This window comes from Carcharhinus amblyrhynchos, unplaced genomic scaffold (genome assembly GCF_965287045.1).
Source record: "Carcharhinus amblyrhynchos unplaced genomic scaffold, sCarAmb.v2.hapA scaffold_37, whole genome shotgun sequence".
Taxonomy (NCBI): domain Eukaryota; kingdom Metazoa; phylum Chordata; class Chondrichthyes; order Carcharhiniformes; family Carcharhinidae; genus Carcharhinus; species Carcharhinus amblyrhynchos.
Window position 1 is genome coordinate 3,989,523 of NW_027649778.1, and position 20,633 is coordinate 4,010,155.

The following is a 20,633-nucleotide window of genomic DNA, read 5'->3' on the forward strand; positions in this document are numbered from 1 at the left end:
AACGAGAGAGTGCAGAATGTAGTGTTAGTCGTAGCTAAAGCGTAAAGATCAACTTAATGCAAGGTAAGTCCATTGGCCATGCTAAATTCTCCCCCAGTGTACCCGAACAGGTGCCGGAGTGTGGCGACTAGAAGATTTTCACAGTGTTAATGTAAGCCAACTTGTGATTAATAAGTAAACTTTAACTTTTTAAAAATTCACCCCATGGGTTTATTACTCCCTTATCACCATAACCTCTTCCAGGCCTATCAATTTCTCCCGAAGCTCCCCCCCCCACCACCCCACAGTATCTCTTTATTCTCTAATGTATGCCCTATCTCCCTGAACCTTTCACCATCAATAGCTCTGCCTTAATTCAGCTGTCCTACAGTGTGGAATTTCTTCCTGAACGGACCTGGCCATCTCAGTGCAAAAAAAAATTGCATTTATTAAAAAGCACAGGAGAGAGCAATTTTTAAAATAATTCATTGCTTCAGGATTATATTAAATCTTTAAAAATTTACTGGAAATACTGTAAAAGGTTAATCAACAACTCTGAAGTCAGATGCTGTCTTCCCCCCGCCCCCAGATACACTGATGCCAGTTAAACCATTGGCTGATTACAATTCAGTTGGCTCTTCTGAGGCATTTTTGAAATAGCTTGGCTCCTCTGGAACGTTTTCAGAATGGCTGCTCTATCGACATGTAAACCTTTTACCTATAAATAGGAATGTTTGGTTGGTGCGCAATGAGAGCTGTTATTTTGTCTTGTTCCCCTTGAATTTATTTCGAAATACGAACTTCCTCAAAACACCTGCAAACCATTTTGTTACAATCTGGGTTGAATAAAAAGCATTTTTTTTTCCCCTCCAATTTCCAGAATTTGCCAGGAATCCTTGAGATTGTCGCGGCACTAATGAACTCACTGACTGTCTGGCGCCCACGTTTTCATGAATGTTTACACATTGCATTTGTTAAAATTCCTCAGTGTGTGCACTACACTGGAATTAGCATGTGACTGTATGCGTATGTCTGTCTCTACAAATTTATGAATCTGTCCATATATGCATGTGTGAGTGAAGGGGGGAGGGCAGGGTAGCACAGTGGTTAGCACTGCTGCCTCACAGCTCCAGGGACCCGGGTTCGATTCCTGGCTTGGGTCTCTATCTGTATGAAGTTTGCACATTCTCCCCGTGCCTGCAGTTTCCTCCCACAGTCTGAAAGACGTGCTGGTTAGGGTGCACAGGCCATACTAAATTCTCCCTCAGTGTACCCAAACAGGTGCCAGAGTGTGGCAACTAGGGGTTTTTCACTGTAACTTCATTGCAGTGTTAATGTAAGCCTACTTGTGACACTAATAAATAAAATTTAAAGTTTTAAAAGTGTAATCTTTGTTAATGTAGGTATATGCCATTATGTCCGTTGCAGTCTTGTAATGTGTGCCTTTAGTGGAAACCTGGAACTCACTTCTAAAATGCTGTCATTGTTATGGGCAAGATTAGTAAATGGAGTTGGCATACAGATCAACCATAATCTAGCAATAGCAGAACTGTCATGCTGAATGGCTTGCTCCTGTTCCTATAAATGATACTGAAAGATCTCCCTGTCCAAAGAAGAATATAGAGGTTCTATATCTCCCTTCTGATTTCACCTCTCAAAAACTCCCACCTCTCTATTTTGTTACCAGTGCCCCTCAGAATATACTGCTCTGCTCTTATTCTGCTCATCCTTCCAGCATCTTTTCTGCATTGAAAAAGAAGAGGTGATTATGTTTTCTGAAACTCACAGTGGGAGCTCAAACACAGCACTGGCACCCGTTAAGTAACTTAAAAGTGGACAACTTGCAATTTTCACTCGTTAAAATGAGTAAAGTTTATTTTACTATTGTCACAAGCAGACTTACACTTAATGAAGCTACTGTAAAGATCCCCCAGGTGCCACACTCCGCCGCCTGCTCAGGTACACTGAGAGAGAATTTAGCATGGTCAATGCACCCTAATCAGTACGTCTTTCGGACAGTGGAAGGAAACCAGAGCAGCCGAAGGAAACCCACAGAGACATGGGGAGAGCGTGCAGACTCCACAGACAAGTGAATCATAGGCTGTGGGCTCAATTCTCCACCTACGCTCCCGAGAATGCCAGTTTTCTCAGGCAATGTAGGATCAGCCCTTGATAGTCAGTGCATCCTCTCCTACTCTAACATTCTCTTGCAGGACCTCATAACATGAAATCCTTACCTTTAGCCTTACTTCAATAACCAAAGTTATTAAAAGCCATGTATGGTGCCACCTACTTGTCTTCTTATCTATGTTTTTCACAGATGAGTGAAGACAAGTGATCCATCTAGATGGAAACAACTGTCCTCTAGCTACTTCACCCAACTGTTAACTAATTCCAGGCTGTTACCCTCTTTAACCCTATCCAGAAGCCTGTTTCACACTGCATAAAGACAAGCAGACCCACTACGAGATCAAATTTGCTTTTCTCCACTTTGGGCTGCAGATTCTTGCCCCAAAGGTCATAACACAAATTGCAGATCCATCCTTGATATGCTGTGGGTCATCACCAACTTTTCTCCTACAGCACACCACATGCGCTAGCCTTCAGACATGTTCGAGAATTAAAATGATCAAATGTCAAATTATAATAAGAATATCAAAAGTCTGGCAATGAGTTCCAGGCAGTGTTTCAATCTAGAAGTTCTGCTGATTTTCCTAAATGGGTTATAATCAGAACCACTTGAATTGCTGGCATCCCCCAAACACACTGCCTTGGATACAATCTCATTCTTTTATGTAATCCAGAACCACTGACAAAGAGGCTGAAATCACCATAGGCTGAGTCAGCTCACTATCCAAACGCTTTGAACTGTGTGGTGCGAGTGTGGGTTACTGTCCATGCTGATAGCATGAACTTTAAGGAAATATAGCTTGCAACATGGAAGACGCTGACAAATGCAGTTACAGTTTAAGTTTTAATATTACAAAGTCAGCTTACATTAACACTGCGACAAAGTTACTGTGAAAACCCCCCGTCGCCACACTCTGGCGCCTGCTTGGATACACTGAGGGAGAATTTAACATGGCCAATGCACCCTAACCAGCACATCTTTCGGACTGTGAGAGAAAACTGGAGCACCCGGAGGGAACCCATGCAGGCATGGGGAGAATGTGCAGACTCCACACAGAAGGTCAAAGCCAGGAATTGAACCCAGGTCCCTGGCGCTGTGAAGCAGCAGTGCAAACCACTGTGCCACCGTGCCACCCATATGGTGTCATGAAGGCAGCAGCCCTTTGTCTAAATGTGAGCCCAGATAGTGAATATTGGTTGACTTTTCAATTATGAGGGAATCATAACTGAGCCTAATTCTCCCTTCATCCACAGCAATGGTCATCAAGCAGACATTGGATGGTCAAAAGTGATGCTTTTTAGCTTTAAGTTAGCCATCTTGTTCTGTAAAGGTTTTGTAGATTATTCTCACTTAAAAGAAAGCGAGCATAAAGCTAAAACATTCCATAGATCCTTCTGTATCAATAGTACATGAAAATAAAAACCCAATTATATAGTGGTGGGCCAAGTAATATTAAGAATACAAGAGCATGGATTTACTTCTGGGGCTGTATAAGGCTCTGGTCAGACCCCATTTGGAGTATTGTGAGCAGTTTTGGGCCCCATATCTAAGGAAGAATGTACTGGCCTTGGAAAGGGTCCAGAGAAGGTTCACAAGAATAATCCCTGGAATGAAGAGCTTGTCCTATGAGGAATGGTTGAGGCATCGGGGTCAGTACTCATTAGAGTTTAGAAGGATAAGGGGAGATCTTATTGAAACTTACAGGATACTGCGAGGCCTGGATAGAATGGACATGGAGAGGATGTTTCCACTAGTAGGAAAAACTAGAACCAGAGGGCACAACCTCAGGCTAAAGGAGCGATCCTTTAAAACAGACGAGAAAGAATTTCTTCAGCCAGAGAGTGGTGAATCTGTGGAACTCTTTGCTGCAGAAGGCTGTGGAGGCCAGGTCATTGAGAGATAGATAGGTTCTTGATTAATAAGGGGATCAGGGGTTATGGGGAAAAGACAGGAGAATGGGGATGAGAAAAATATCAGCCATGAATGAATAGCGGAGCAGACTCGAGTGGTCTAATTCTGCTTCTATGTCTTATGGTCTTATTTGAATGATTCTCGAGCCAGAACTAATACAATGCTGATACAACCCTGCGGAGAGGCTGAATTTCATTCAGAACCTTAGAAAAGGCATTTGAGCTAATGTTAACATTTTCTGTGGCAGAAAATTGGATGGCTGGTAATTGGACCTTTAAATCTCCATGCCCAAATACCTAATCTGCACTCCTGTCATCTAGAGTCCTGTGCTGAGAGTCCTACATGGTGGCACATTGACACAATGATTAGTACTGCTGCCTCACAGCTTCAGGGTCCCGGGTTCAATTCCCAGCTTGGGTCACTAGCTGTGGGAGTCTGTCCATTCTTCCCGTGTCTGTATGGGTTTCATCCGGGTGCTCTGGTTCCCTCCCCCAATCCAAAAGATGTGCTGGTTAGATGCATTGGTCGTGCTAAATTCTCGCTCAGTGTACCCAAACAGGCGCTGGAGTGTAGTGACGAGGGGATTTCTTCACACTAACTTCATTGCAGTGTTAATGTAAGCCTACTTGTGGCACTAATAAATAAATCAATGTTAATGTTTATTCCCGCTCTCCCCACTCCCACAATGCCTTATTTTATATATGGACGTGGATGATTATGTATACATTTATTTCAGCAACTGTATGTGGAATTCAGAAAATTGCTTATCTGTTGTCATTTTGTCCAGTGTATATGTAGTAAGCAGACCTGGTTGGACAGCTAAGCATGTGGCAAAGTTAGCATGTCCACTTTTAAAATTGCTTACTGTATCCTTGATGTTATAATTGCATGACAGGTAAGAATTGCATGCTTCTGAGAAAGACTAAGTCGGTTAGGTCATTTTAATTGAAGTTTAGAAGAGTGAGAGGGGATCTAATACAAAATTATACAATTCTAACAGGGTCAGATTCAGAAAGAATTTCCCGATGGTGGGGAGTCCAGAACTAGGGGTCATAGTTTGAGGATAAGGGGTAAACCTTTTAGGACTGAGGTGAGGAGAAATTTCTTCACCCAGAGGGTGGGGAATGTGTGGAATTCACTCTCACAGAAAGTAGTTGAGGCCAAAACGTTGTGTAATTTCAAGAAGAAATCAGATATAGCCCTTGGGGCTAAAGGGGTCAAGGGATATGGGGGAAAGGAGGGATCAGGATATTGAATTTGATGATCAGCCATGATCATAATGGATAGGGGAGCAGGCTCGAAGGCCTACTCCTAAAGTGAACTACAGAAAAAAGCTGTAATTGGTTTTATGGCAATGAGTCAAAAGTATTCTCTTTGGGTGAAAATTTTTACTTTAGCTGGCCCAGACATACCCACATTCTTAGTATTGACAACCAAAAAGGGTGTTTAATTTCTGGGGCAGTTGATAGCTTTAAGAAAGAACTATAGTAATATCCTCCCAGGAAAAGGTTAGGAATTGTAAAGATACTTATCAAGAGCGATATCAGCTTCAGTTAACTGGTTTTTCACACTTGAACTTTAGAATAAGATGGATTTCTCAATCCAAATTCTCTACCTTTCCTTTGTTTTTTTATTCCATTTTTAGATTGTAGATGTGAGAAAAGTATAATAATTTATTTCACTGGTTATCCCTTTTAGAGGAGAAAAGCCTCAGGGAGCAAATTTCTGCTCAAGTATTCCACCTAAATCTAGCTGGAAAAAGTATATAATACTATGTGTATTTAACTGCGGGGGTGATCTTGGAATCTTCTCCATTACACAGATCCATCATTTTCCTTCAGTTCCATCACTAATGCCAAGGAGACTCCTAGGATCACAACTGGTCTGTATCGCTTTCTCTGATCATCATTACGTACCGCCCACTCAACCTGTGCTTGTCCACATGCAATTGGGACTGCCTTGTGCCTCCCTCAGGCACATACACCCAACTGATACACCTTCCATACATTTCCTACTTCTCCATTACACATACAAGCTCTCATAGGCTTCAGCTCTGTGAAGTAAGATTTGCATCAGCTCTGTGAAGATTTGCTTCAGCTCTGTGAAGTAAGATTTGCAAGAACTCCATGGAAAAATATGTGGTTAAATTATGTAAGACCTTCAGAGGCCAGGAATCCTGCGGCGAGTAACTTACCTCCTGACTCCCCAAAGCCTGACCACCATCTACAAGGCACAAGTCAGGAGTATAATGGAATATTCTCCACTTGCCTGGATGAGTTTGGCTCTAACAACACTCAAAAAGTTCCATACCATCCGGGACAGAGCAACCCGCTTGATTGGTACCCCATCCACTAACATTCAATCCCTCCATCACAGACGATCTGTTCTTGCAGTGCATCTTGTAGTATACCATCTACAAGATGTACTGCAAGAACTCACCAAAACTCCTTAGGCAAAATCTTCCAAACCCATGACTGTTACCACCCAGAAGGGCAAGTGCAGCAGATACCTGGGAACAACATTACCTGGACATTCCCCTCCAAGTTACTCACCATCCTGACGTCCACTTCTTCACTGTTGCTGGATCAAAATCCCTCCCTAGCAGCTCAGTGAGTATACCTGCACTGCAGGGACTGCAGAGGTTCAAGAAGGCATCTCACCACCACCTTCTCAAGGCAACTAGGGATGGGTAATAGATACTGGCCTAGCCAGCAACGCGCATATCCTGTAAATGAATTAAAAAAAAAAATTCTTCTGGGTTTCCTGACTTCAAAACAGCACTCCATCCTCACACAAAACTCACCTTCAGGATGTAGTGTTAAACACCTGGAATACAAAGACATTTATGTCAGATTCCTATTTGTTGACTACAGCTCAGCCTTCAACACAATGATTCCTACAGAACTCATCTCCAAACTCCGTGGCTAGGGCTTGGCTCCTCCATCTGCGATTGGATCCTAGACTTCTTAACCCACAAACTGCAATCAGTAAGGATAGGCAACAACAGCTCCTCCATGATCATCCTCAACATTGGTGCCCCACAAGGCTGTGTCCTCAGCCCCTTACTATACTCCTTATACACCTCTGACTGTGTGGCCAAATTCCCCTCCAACTCAATTTTCAAGTTTGCTGGTGACACCACCGTAATGGATCGGATTTCAAACAATGATAAGAGGGAGTACAGGAAAGAGATAGAGAATCTGGTGAATTGGTGCGATGACAATAATCTCTTTCTCAACGTCAGAAAATGAAAGAGGTAGTCATCGACTTCAGGAAGCATAGCGGTGAACATGCCCCTGTGTATGTCAGTGGGGATGAAGTGGAAATGGTCGAAAGATTCAAGTTTCTAGGTGTCCAGATCACCAACAACCTGTCCTGGTCCCTCTACGCTGACACTAGAAAGCCCACTAACGCTCCACTTTCTCAGGAGACTAAGGAAATTTGGCATGTGCGATACGACTCTGAACAGGTGCACCATTGAAAGCAATCTTGCCAGTTGTATCACAGCTTGATATGACTCCTGCTCTGACTAAGACTTCAAGAAACTACAAAGGGTTGTGAATGAAGCCCAGTCCCTCACTCAAACCAGCCTCCCATCCACTGACTCCATCTACACTTCCCCCTGCCTCAGAAAAGCAGCCAACATAATAAAGGACCCCGTGCACCCTGGACATACCGAATGGGATTTTATAGCCTCGCTCGTCCCTAAACTGTAAAATCCCACCCAAGGCCAATACACCTTTCCATTGTACACCCCTTGCCTGCTCCGATTCCTGTGGCAAGTGGGGCAGTAAAATTCCGGCCACTCTCTTTCACCTTCTTCTGTTGGGGAAGAGATACAAAAGTCTGAGATCATGTACTAACCGACACAAGAACAGCTTCTTCCCTGCTGCCATCAGATTTTTAAGCTGATCTTTCTCTTCACCTTAGCTATGACTGTAACATTACATTCTGCACCCTCTCCTTTCCTTCTCTGTGAACTGTATGGTTTGTCTGTACAGCGCACAAGAAACAATACTTTTCACGGTATACTAATTCATGTGACAATAATAAATCAAATCAAATTTAATCAAGAATTCTAGGCCATGGCATGCACACTGAAGCATCTCCTAAAAATTCCAACAGTGGCCGTCACTTCAGTCCAGCCTAAGAGGGGACTGATGTGACTAAATCACACTGAATTAATTCGGACCATTTTGGCACTGGTACAAGGTCACAACTTCTTCAAACTCATCTGATTACAGCTGTAGTTCCTGCCACCTTTGAATCTGAGCCAAATCCAAGATCTGAAGGGAAGCATGTGACAGACATGCTGCTGAGCTGTATAGACTCGATTATGAGGGCTCGCAGAAAGTTGAAGGATCAACTGATGTGGTGTTTGGGGTGGCACAGTTGTTAGCACTGCTGCCTCATGGCGCCAGGGACCCAGGTTCAATTCTGGCCTTGGGTGAATGTGTGGAGTTTGCACTCACTTCCCATGTCTGCGTGGGTTTCCTTTGGGTGCTCTGGTTTCCTCCCACACTCCAAAGATGTGCTAATATTTGAGTCAGAAGGTTGTATTTCAGTCCCAGTCCCAGACTTCATTATTAAAACTGAGATTTCAGTGCAGTGCAGCACAGATGTTTTGGATGTGATTTTCCCAGAAAAAAACCAATGCCCAACAGGCAGGAAGATGGTTAGGTGGATTGGCCATGGTAAGTTGCTCTTTAGTGTCCAAAGATGTGTAGGTTAGGTGGATTGACCATGATAAATTGCCGTTTAGTGTCCAAAGATGTATAGGTTAGGTGGATTAGCAATGGTAAATACCCAGTGTTAGGGGGAAGAGCGGAGGTTGCTTACACTTGGGTAAGATGCTCTTTCAGGGAGTCGTGTAGACTCAGTGGGCTGAATGGCCTCTTTCTGCACTGTAAGGATTCTATCGTTCTGTGGATACTGTTTTTTTTTTATCTGTAGGACCTGGTAGAGCCCAGACTGATCGGCTGAGACTTTCCTCCAAATGCAGACTGTTGGGGCCCAAAGTGAAATGAGCATTAATCCAATCCTAATATCAGCAGGGAATGTCAATGGTAACCTTTGAGTCAGAAGGTTATGTTTCAGTCCCAGTCCTCACGTTTCATTATCAGAACTGAGACTTCAGCACAGAAGTGTTGGACATGATTATCCCAGGAAAAAACTCGGTGCCCAACGGGCAAGAAAATGGGAGGTTTTCTGCCCGTTTGTTTTGGGTGAGCTTAGCTTAATGAATTTTTGGCACTCTGTGCACTGCAGAGGCCATCAGGAAATTTATACTAGTTGTGTGGTGGGTGGGTGGGTGGGGGGGGGAGGTTGGTGGTGGTGGGATGCAGGGCTTAATCCCACCTGAGAAGTCAGCACTGTAGCCAGTGCACATGTGCTGATTGGTTGACATGTGCCCCCCCCTCCTGATCACCGGCCCCCTTATTGCCAGCCCTGAACACTACCCGCATGTAATTTAGGCCCAGAACCCTCATACTCAACATCGCCGGCTCAGACATTATTTTGAAGAACAGCAGAGGAGTACTTCTGGCCAGTCCCCTGAGACTGAGGATGATTTGCTTCTGCTGCAGTTCGATTGAGATGGTTAATGACTATGTACATTCTGTAGACTCTGTTGCATGAGAGACAGGTGGTGCCAGAAGGATCAGGTACCTGTTTGCAGATTTATGCGTTCTTTCTCTCTCTTTCCCTCTGCATATTCCTGAGTTTCTCAATGTGGCCTTCCTAAATTAACTTTCCATTTTGGTTAGTCACAAATCTGGGTGGTCCCTGACCAATATTTATCCCTCAAGCATCATCCAAAACAGATTATCTGGTCATTTTCTTACTGACCACAATGTTCTCGTGGGAGTTTGCTGTGCACAAATTGGCTGCTGCATTTCCTACAAGACAGTAACTCCTCTTCAAATGTACTTCTTTGACTGTAAAGCACTTTGTGACAACTTTAAATTCTGAAGTCATTCTTCTGATGCTACAGTGAAAAGAAACTGAGCATCTTACTCATGTAGAACACAAGAAACCTTTTGGGGTGGCATGTTAAATTGCCCCTAATTGTCAGGGGGATTAACAGAGTAAATACGTGGAGTCACATGGATAAGGCCTGGATGGGATTGTTGTTGGTGCAGGCTCGATGGGTTGAATGGCTTCCTTCTGCACTGTAGGCTTCCTATGATTCTATAATGAATCATTTTGACGCAATAGAGAGGTGGTCTGCTGAGGTATTTATCAGGACAAGGTGGAGGGAGCTCTCACCTGACAGGCCCTCCCATTTTTTTTAAAATTTAGAAGCTTAAGCAAACAGTTAGGGCCCAGAGTACATGCTGGAAAGAGTGAGAGAGAAGTTGAAATAAATCAAGGAGTTTGTGGTTAGGCTGCACCAAGGGCGGTTTCATGAGTTGGCAGAGTATCGGTAAAGTGAAAGACTGAGAGAGGCAGGGAGCTTCAGAGTGGGCAGGATAAGTTAGAATTGGTCAACATGGAGCATACTTTACAGAGAAAAGAAAATCTGTCAGACGCCATATAAAACCTCAGCAGGAGGTCACTGCCACCGTTTTTCCTTCTGTGCGGAAGTGGAACATGAGATGATAAATGTTCACTTCAGATGAAATCTGTCAAAGGCTTGTGTTTGTGAAGCTTGTGACTCAAAATGATCTTATTCCGTTTTGGGCGAGTTATTTTGAATTTCCTCTGCGGTGGATTATGCTGAAAGTTTTGAAGAAACATGACTCTGTGGCATCAAAGCTTGGGTTTTGGCCTTGACTGAAACAACTAGATGTGAATTTCTGGCCAGAATCTTCAATCCCTCAAGAGTAAAACAGGGTTTACCTCACAAGTTGATGGTCTCTCAGAAAGTTGTCTCACATCCAAATCTCTCTCACGATCAACTGCATAAGCACAAGGCAATTTTAACACCCCTCTATTCCCACCTCTCCTGGGTGGAGGAACAGTTAAAATAAAGGCAGCCATTCATTCCATCTGATCTCTGAGGGCTGCATGGTGGCACAGGGGTTAGCACTGCTGTCTTATAGCGCCAGGGATCCGGGTTCGCACAGACAGTGACCCTGGCTTGAGTCACTGTCTGTGCGAAGTCTGTACATTTTCCTCGTGTCTGTGTGGGTTTTCTCCCACGGTCTGAAAGTTGCGCAGGTTAGATGGATTGGCCATGTTAAATTCTCCCTCAGTGTACCTGAACAGGTGCCAAAGTGTGGCGACTAGAGGATTTTCACGAAATAGGCCCCACTTATGACACTAATTAATAAACTTAAACTTCATCTCTCCATGTCCAATCATAAACTGCCTCCTTGAGCAGGACACATGCAAGAAAGGAGCAGGATCTGTCAGTAAGTGTTCAGGTTAGGTTCTGATTAAGTCATTGGGTGCTGACTGCAATTCATCCAAGGTCTGAGTGGGATCTATGCCAAGATCCATCTACCCTACCCAATAATGAACCTAAGGACTTTTTACATGAGCTTGCTTGCCTGTAAGAATGGCAGAAGCTGAATCATGGGCCTTATTCTGAAGTTATTTCTGCTTTATAAAATTTGATGTTATACTGAGTTGTTTCTTTATAGTCACTCGGAGATCAGTGATCAATGATATGTAATCTATAAAAAATTAATTTATGTGAGTGTGAGCAGGTTTTGTCATAGATGCAAAACAAAAAGACAAAAATAAACAAATGTTAGATGTTCCTGACCTACAGCGCAAACTGTCAAGTTCTGCATAACTTACATAATTTCCTGATAACCACTAGTTGAACTCTGATTGAACCAGACCTCAACATCAACGAGCCTTTGTAGACTTAATTCAACCTCAGCAGAAAACTTTTACACTCATGCGAGGTTGTACAATGAGCCTGAATTTTACACTCCCCTTTGGAAGGTTTTTAGGTGGGGTGGGGTGAGCATTAAATCGCGTACCCTCCACCCTAATCTTGCTGGGATTTTACACTGGGGTGAACAAGGCCTCGAACAGGAAGCCCATCCTTGCACTAGTTGTGCCCCTTAAGTGGCCAATAACTGACCACTTAAGGGCTGTTTCCCACCTAGCCTTAATGTTTAGGCCAGTGAAAGGATTGACCTGACTGGAATCTTGGGTGGGAATGGAGGTGGAAATGCCTGTATCGGAAGCTGCCTTTTGACTGGGGGCACATCCTCCTTAAGGTCCAATGGCCTCTGGATTTCCCTCTCAATCCCCTTGATCTCTCCCCCGGTATTCTAATCGCCCCTTTCACACACCTCTCACCACCCCTCCAACCAAAAACTTCAGCCTATGTTTCCAAAACATAGGCAATCATCTGATGAAGGAGTGGGGCTCCAAAAGCTCATGCTACCAAATAAACCTATTGGACTTCAACCTGGTGTTGTGAGACTACGTACTGTGCCCACCCCAGTCCAACGCTGGCAACTCCACATTATGTTTCCGAAATGCTTTCTCGTCAAAACATTTCTGGTTGATAATTAGGAATTCAAATAACAGGAATGTTAGCTGGAATTTTTCGGTCGTTTCTGCTGGCAGGATTTTCCCGTCTCTCCAACAGCGCACCCCCTGAAGGTTTCCTGGCATCGTGGGTTGGGTTCAATGAGAAATTCCACTGACAGAAGATCCTACTTCCAGTGAACAACGCGCCCACCGTGAGAAACGCGCGACAGGGAATTCAGAAATTCTCACTCATTGTATTAGATTCTACTACTGTCCTGGAATCATAGAAATTTATTGCACAGAAGGAGGCCACTCAACCCAACATATCTGTGCTGGCTGAAGAACAGCTTTCTAAACTAATCTCACTTTCCAACTCTTGGGCTGTGGCTTTGTGAATTTTAAGCGCATAGTATTTTTTAATGAGAGTTTCTGCCTTACCATCCTTTCAGGCAGTGAGTTCCAAACTCCTTACCTACCATTGGTAGAACATTTGTGAAAGCAATTCTGCTGAACCTCCCTCTAATCCTTCTACCATTTTCTTTAAATCCGTACCCTCTAGTTAAGTACCTTCCTGTAAAGGAAAATAATCCTTCCTGACGACCCTATCTAGACTCCTCATATGCTGAAAACCCCCAACCTGATCCATGCTGGGATTCTCCAGTGCCATTGCAGCGAATGGAGTTTTGGCTGGAACTTGCAGCAAGATGGACATGGATGAGATCGGAGAATCCCGCCTATAATTTTATACACCTCAATTTAATCTCCTCTCGGCTTTCTTGCTCCCAAAGGAAGCACCCTAACTTATTTTATAACTAAATTCCTCCATTACAGGCAGCATCTTCATTAATCTCTTCTGAACCCTTAATCGTGTGATAACATCCTTCCAGGAATGTGTCTAGAACTAGAATTTTAAACAGGTATTGCATAACCTTCCTGCTATTATATTTTATGCCTTGACTATATGGACTCCTCCTGTGTGGTTTTTAGTGGACAATCATTGAAAGGTTACAGCACAGTAGGGGCCATTTGGCCTGACGTGTTGGTGCCGTCTCTTTGCAAGAGCAACTTGGCTAGCCCCATTCTCCCGCCTTTCCCCCATAGCCCTATAAAAATAAATTAGACAATAATCCAGTTCCCTTTTGAAAGCCACAGTTGACTTCCGCCACTCTCAAGCAGTGCATTCCAGATCCTAACCACTCGCTGTGTTAAAGACTTTTCCTCGTGTCACCTTAGGTTTCTTTGCCATTCAAATTAGTGTCCTCTGGTTTTTGTCCCTATATAGTCTGTCCAGGATTCTCATGAATTTGATGTGTTGGTCTGGGGTGGACAAGATGAGAGGTCGCATGACACTAAGTTTATTTAGAAGTCACAAGCTTTCAGAGTGCTGCCCCTTCATCAGGTTAAGTGGAGAAAGGCACGCAGGTGCAGAATATATAGACGGAGCGACGATTGCAATTAGAATTTCAATATGATTAGCAGACGGGAGGGTGGTCTCCGGGCCTGCTAGTGTTCTTCCCACCCCCCCACCCCCCCCATTGCCATCCCCCCAACCAGGAGTGATTTCCTGCAGCAGGGTTTATGACTGCTCCCCACTAACGGGGGACAGACATCAAGAGCCCACTGGAGGAAACAGAGGCCATTGAGGCCCTCACCGAGAAATCAGGGGTAAGGGGGTGTCCCTTGGGCAGTGCCAAGGGGTCAGGGCCAGAGGAGGCGGGGCATACTGGGGGGCCTATTGGAGGCAGTGATTAGTGGGAGGGGGGTGGGGAAACCCTCTGCACTCCCTCAGCGGGAGAGGGAGGGAGTAGGGTAATTGGGCTGGCCATGTGGGGCAGATCGGTGCTGCCTGAGAGGTCAGGTTGAACATATAGGCCAAAATGCTATTTCCATTCTTAACTACTTTTTGGACTTGTCTGCTAGTTTTTTATGATTCATGAACTAGCACACCTAGATCCCTCTCTACTCCACTCACCTGCAATCTCTCCCCATTTAAATAATAATCTTTCTTTTGATTTTTCCTACCAAAATGCATGACCTTGCACTTCCCCATGTTAAACTCCATTTGCCAGGTTTTTGCCCAGTCACCAAATCTATCTAAATTGCTTTGCAGAATCGCAGTATCCTCATCACAACCTGCCCTCCCACCTACTTTCGTATCATCAGCAAATTTGGAAAGCTTACTTTCTGTTCCTACCTCCAGGTCGTTAATGTAAAGATCGGGCCAAGAACCGATCCCTGCGGTACTCCACTAGTTAGATCTTTTCATTCTGATGGAGGAAGATCACAAGAAACACACCATGGAAACAGAAAATAACTGCAAAGGAAAAGGCAGGTAGTGATCTGAAACATGGTCTAAACTGCTTGGCTTTTACCTGCCTGAGGCAACTCACCTGGTTGGGGAAACAACCATTGACATCTATTAAATCAACTGTCACTCTCAGCACTTTGATTGAAAAAAACTGAAAGATGTATTTTTGCTGCTTTCGATTTCTACTCCTCCATTTTCAAATGTTCGCTTCTGCTGATATCCCTGTTCACCGAAGATCCCTCATTTAAGTGTTAATTGTTTATGTGGTGAGACTTTGTGATGATTTTGGCAGCCTAAAAGTTAAAGTTTATTTATTAGTGTCACAAGTAGGCTTACGTTAACACTGCAATGAAGTTACTGTGAAAATCCTCCAGTCACCACACTCTGGCGCCTGTTCGGGTACACTGAGAGAGAATTTAGCACGGCCAATGTACCCTAACCAGCACATTTTTTTTTGGACTGTGGGAGGAAACCGGAGCAGCTGGAGGAAACACATGCAGAAACGAATTTGGGAATTGAACCAAGATCCCTGGCATTGTGAGGCAGCTGTGCTAACCTCTGTGCCACCATGCTGCCCCAATTTACCATTTGTGGGGGGGGGGGGGGGCGGTGGCGGTCATCACAGTCAAGCACGATCCTGTTTTCCCTGATGCCCACACACAAACACACATATGCCGGAATTTCATTGCCCGCCCGCCGTGGGAATTAGAGTGGGCGAGGGACGGACCATGGAAAGGTCCCTTGAACTCAGGTGAGATTTTCCAGTTTTAAGAACATAAGAACATAAGAAATAGGAGCAGGAGTAGGCCATCTAGCCCTTCGAGCCTGCCCCGCCATTCAATAAGATCATGGCTGATCTGTTGTGGCTCAGTTCCACTTTCCCGCCCTCTCCCCATAACCCTTAATCCCCTCTCTTATCAAGAACCCATCAACCCGCGTCTTAAAAATATTTAGCGAGGCAGCCTCCACCACTTCAACGGGCAGAGAATTCCAGAGATTCACCACCCTTTGAGTGAAGAAGTTCCTCCTCAACTCCGTTCTAAACCGCCTCCCCTTTATCTTGAGGCTGTGCCCCCTAGTCCTACTGTCTTTTTTGAGCGGGAAGAGTCTCTCCACCTCTATCCTATCCATCCCATTCATCATCTTATACGTCTCAATGAGATCTCCCCTCATTCTTCTAAACTCTAACGAGTACAAGCCTAGTTTATTCAGCCTCTCCTCATAGCTCAATCCCCTCAACTCCGGTATCAGCCTAGTAAACCTCCTCTGCACTCCCTCCAGGGCCAAAATATCCTTGCGCAGGTGCGGCGCCCAAAACTGCACACAGTACCAGCTGCGGCCTCACCAATGCCCTATACAGCTGCAGCAAGACCTCCCTACTTTTATATTCAATCCCCCTCGCTATGAAGGCCAGCATCCCATTTGCCTTCCTGACCACCTGCTGCACCTGCAAGCTGGGTTTTTGCGACTCATGCACAAGGACCCCGAGGTCCCTCTGCACCGTCGCCTGCTGCAGTTTTTCGCCACGTAAGTAATAGTCCTTCCTACCATTCTTCCTACCAAAGTGGACCACCTCACACTTGCCAACATTAAATTCCATTTGCCATTTCCTGGCCCTTTCGCCCAGCCTATCTAGATCCTTCTGCAGACTCTCCACACCCTCCGCACAATTTGCCTTTCCCCCAATCTTGGTGTCATCAGCAAATTTCGACACCCTGCACTCGGTTCCCTCCTCCAGATCATCTATATAAATGGTAAATAGCTGAGGCCCCAGCACCGACCCCTGGGGCACCCCCACTCCCACTAGTCACCAACCGCCAATCCGAATAGCACCCATTGACCCCCACTCTCTGCCTCCTATTTGACAACCAATCCTCTATCCACGCTAACACCCTACCCCCAACTCCATGTCCCCTGACCTTCTGCAATAACCTCTTGTGAGGTACCTTGTCAAACGCCTTCTGAAAATCCAGAAAGACCACATCCACCGGCTCTCCTCTATCCACTGCCCTAGACACATCCTCATAGAACTCCAGTAAATTTGTCAGACACGACTTCCCTTTAATGAAACCGTGTTGCGTCCGCCCTATCAAGCAATTCCCTTCAAGATGCCTTGCAATTTCCTCCTTAATGACGGATTCTAACAGTTTACCTACCACAGACGTTAAACTAACCGGCCTATAATTCCCCGCCTTTTGCCTGGCACCCTTCTTAAACAACGGCGTAACATTAGCCGTTTTGAGACAAGCAAGGCCGTAAAATCCTGCCATAGTCTCATATACATGCACTTCTAATTACTAGATAATGATCAGCCGTAAACATTATGACCTATAATCTCCTCATTTGCCTCAGAGCAGTGAGGTTAACTGTAGCCATCTGGGACTTTCCTAGCTGGAGAATCTGCTGCCATTTTTTTCCACCTACACCCTCTATTCCTTTGACTCTGGGTTACATGTTATTCTCCTCAGTCCAGCTTCAGACACCGAACTTTCAGACATTTAACCTCACCCATCTTAAATTATATATATTTGTACGGGGTGGGAAATTTTATGGGGCTTGCAAGAACAGGAAACATGGTGGGCAAGATGACTTAATTGGATGGGAGCCAAAATTTTGCTTTCCTGACGGTAGATTCCAGTTGGAAATTAACATAGCGGCATGTTTGTGGTGGGTCAGGCCTCACACCACCCCGTGGTAGTTTCCTATCTGTATGCCAGAAACCTCCGACCTCGCCTGCGGCTGGACTCTCTGGTGTCACTGCAGCGAATTGTGTTTTGGCTGAGAGTCAAATTCTTCATTCTCGCTGGCAGCAGGGTGGGAATGAATGAGCTTGTAGAATCCCACCGATATATTTGCAAAACACAAATACTCACTATACCAAAACTCTTTGGCCTGGATTCTCCCTGCCCACTGCGCTGCTGAGGCAGTGCAGCAGGCCAGGAGGCATCAGCGAGACCTGTAGCAAGGCCTCCCAAGTGATTTGATGCAGAGCTGATTATCATATTGAAATGACAATTTCAACCTCATTAGTGGGCCCAGGACTGTATTCTCCAGGCTCATTAGCATCTCACACCCTGCCACGAGTGGTTCGCTCCAGTGGCGTTTATGACTACTTGCCATTAATGGGGAACAGGCATCCTGACCCTGCTGGAGGGAACAGAGGCCACACAGGTCCCACCAGGAGATTGGGGATAAGAGGGGGTGCCCCTTGGGCAGTGCCAGCCTGGCACCCTTGCACTGACCAAAGGGCAAACTGGCAGTGCCCAATGGGCACTGGGCAGTGTCAAGTGGTGGGGCCTGAGGGGGAGGGACACATTGGGGAGCAGGACCTGTTGGGAGGGGCGGTCAGTGTTTGGGGGTGGGGTTGGGGGGTGTGGGAGGGGACACTCTGCAATCAGGATCGCTGGGAGAGGAAGGGAGGAGGTGATTGGGCCAGTTATGGGTTGGGTGAAGGGGGGGGGTGGATCGAAACTATCCAGGGGCGAGGAGCTGGGGAGACCGGGGTTAGCCAGGGCTGGAGGTGGCAGGTTGGGGGAAGAGTGGGGACATAGGGGCTAGCAAGATCAAGGAGGCCAGCAATCAAGAGGTGGGGGAGGGCTGGAAGGCCAGCAGTCAGGGGGGTTCCAGGGAAGGCCAGCAATCGGAGGCCAGTGATCAGGAGGCCGGCAAAGCGACAGTCTCCGTGCTCACAGATTGACTCATGCAGTGACCCACTCAGTGCTATGCTACCAGCCTGTTGGGCTGGAATAAACCACTTGCCAGAGTGAATCCCACTAAGATACTCTGCATTGGTCAGAATGTCAGAGATTCACTCTGGTAAGTCTGCGGGACAAATTCCCAGGTTTTTTTCTGGGAGGATCTCAGCTTTTATAATTACGGCCTACTTCAAGATAAAGTCAGCAGTGCACAAAAATTATGAGGCACCCCAGTTCATGTTTGTTTAAAGGTGATGCACAGCAGTTGGCTTTGTGCAATTGTATCTGAGGTTTTCCTTGTTGAGGCATAAGGAAGGGGAGCAGGAGAAAGGCAGCTTGCATGGAGGCTGCAAACTAACAAAAACGAATCAGGGGTGAGGTGTGAAGGAATCAAGGGTGAGGTGTGAAGTGAAAGACGGATCCAAGGGAGGACAGAATGTGGATAATCAGGCATGATGGAGTGAAGTGGGAAGAGCCTGGCATCATAGATGTGGAGGGGTGAGTCAGTCAAGATAGAAAATGAATTATCTATAAGGCAGGATCAGTACACATGTGGGTCCATCTCAGGCCGGCAGAGTCCTTTCAGGTCTTCATGTTGATCTGCAACATTTCACCTATCCCCATTGAGAGTAATCTTGGATAATCTCTATAATACGTAGGAGAGAGAGCCAGCTGAGCCTGCAAGTTTAGATATATCTTAACGAAAGGGGGCACAACATTGGACACTAACATGAATATTTAATAAGGAGTGAATGCAAAAGCACAAATTGTTTCTTTCACAATAAAGAAATGTCCCTAACATCCGGTTCTGGCTCTGCTGCGAGCGGCGGAATGGCTCCTTGTAAGGATAAAGAAAAGGAGGTGATTAGCCTGGGACCCCAGGTGGCTGAGGGAGAGAATGTTTTCGGAGTCCACGTAAGAGACCTGTCTGGCAAGGAAACCATCTGCCGTGTCACCGGAGGGGTGAAAGTGAAGGTGGACAGAGACATGTCCTCCCCGTATGCTGTCATGTTGGCCGCTCAGGACATGTCTCAGAGATGCAAGGAGTTGGGCATCACCGTGCTACACATCAAACTGCGGGCCACTGGAGACAACAGGACTAAGACCCGTGGACCCGGTGCGCAGTCAGCTCTGAGAGCCCTGGCTCGATCTGGGATGAAAATTGGCTGGATCGAGGATGTCACTCCCATTCTGTCAGACAGCACTCACAGAAAGGGAGGTTACAGAGGTCACCATTTGTAAATGTTTTCTGTACGTGCTAGTATAACTAGTAAAAGAGCTCAGCTAAAAAAAAATCAATATATGCCAACCTCGGGGCATAGCAGGGCATTTAGCTCTCCAACTAAGCTATTTTCAAAAAAGAAAAAGATGCATACATGATTTTTGAAAAGGAATTTAAGAATGTGGACTTCACTGGCCAGGCCAGCAGTTATTGCCCATCCTAATATCCCTTGAGATGGGGGCGAGTTGTCTTCTTGAACTACAGCAGTCCAAGTGGCATAGGTACATCCAGGAGGGAGTTTCTAGATTTTGACCCAACGACTGAAGGAATAGTGATACCTTTCCAAGTCAGGATGGTGAGTGGCTTGGAGGGGAACCTCCAGGTGGTGGTGTTCCCAGGTATGTGCTGCCTTGTCGTTCTGAATAATAGTGGGTTTAGAAGCTGCTGTCTGAGGAGGCTTGGTGAGTTCCTACTGTGTGTTATAATTCAGGTCAGAAGCTCCAAAGTGTTTTATGGAGCCTGCCCAGATCATAAGTTTTGCACTTTGAATTTGGTTAGAATAAGCATGAGATGTTTCACTTCACATATGATTCAAGTGACCATTAAGGAGCATTTATCAAACAAAGTTTATTTAAGAATACAGTCAATATGTGTGGAAAGAAAATTAGCGATAACTTTTAACAATTACAAACAAAAACAAAACAACCAATATATCTCTTAACAAATATATCTAAAATGTTCCAATCAAACAAAAATTTCCCTTAGACAAAAGCCCTTTCCGCAGGTTTAATACGGCAAAGATTAATGCTCACGTGACACTGGAACTGAGTCCTTTGGATAAAGAAGCAGATTTTTAATAGCATCCTAAAGGATGAGAGAGAGACTTGGAGAGGCAGAGAGATTTAGGGATGGAATTCTAAAAATGAGGGTCCAAGGAAGATGGAGACATGT

At 45.3% G+C, this 20,633-nt stretch overlaps 1 pseudogene; it reads left to right on the forward strand.

Moving 5' to 3' along the window:
- The first annotated feature begins 19,291 nt into the window (after positions 1-19,291).
- LOC145362215 (small ribosomal subunit protein uS11 pseudogene) lies at positions 19,292-19,702 on the forward strand (annotated as a pseudogene).
- Positions 19,703-20,633: the final 931 nt, after the last annotated feature.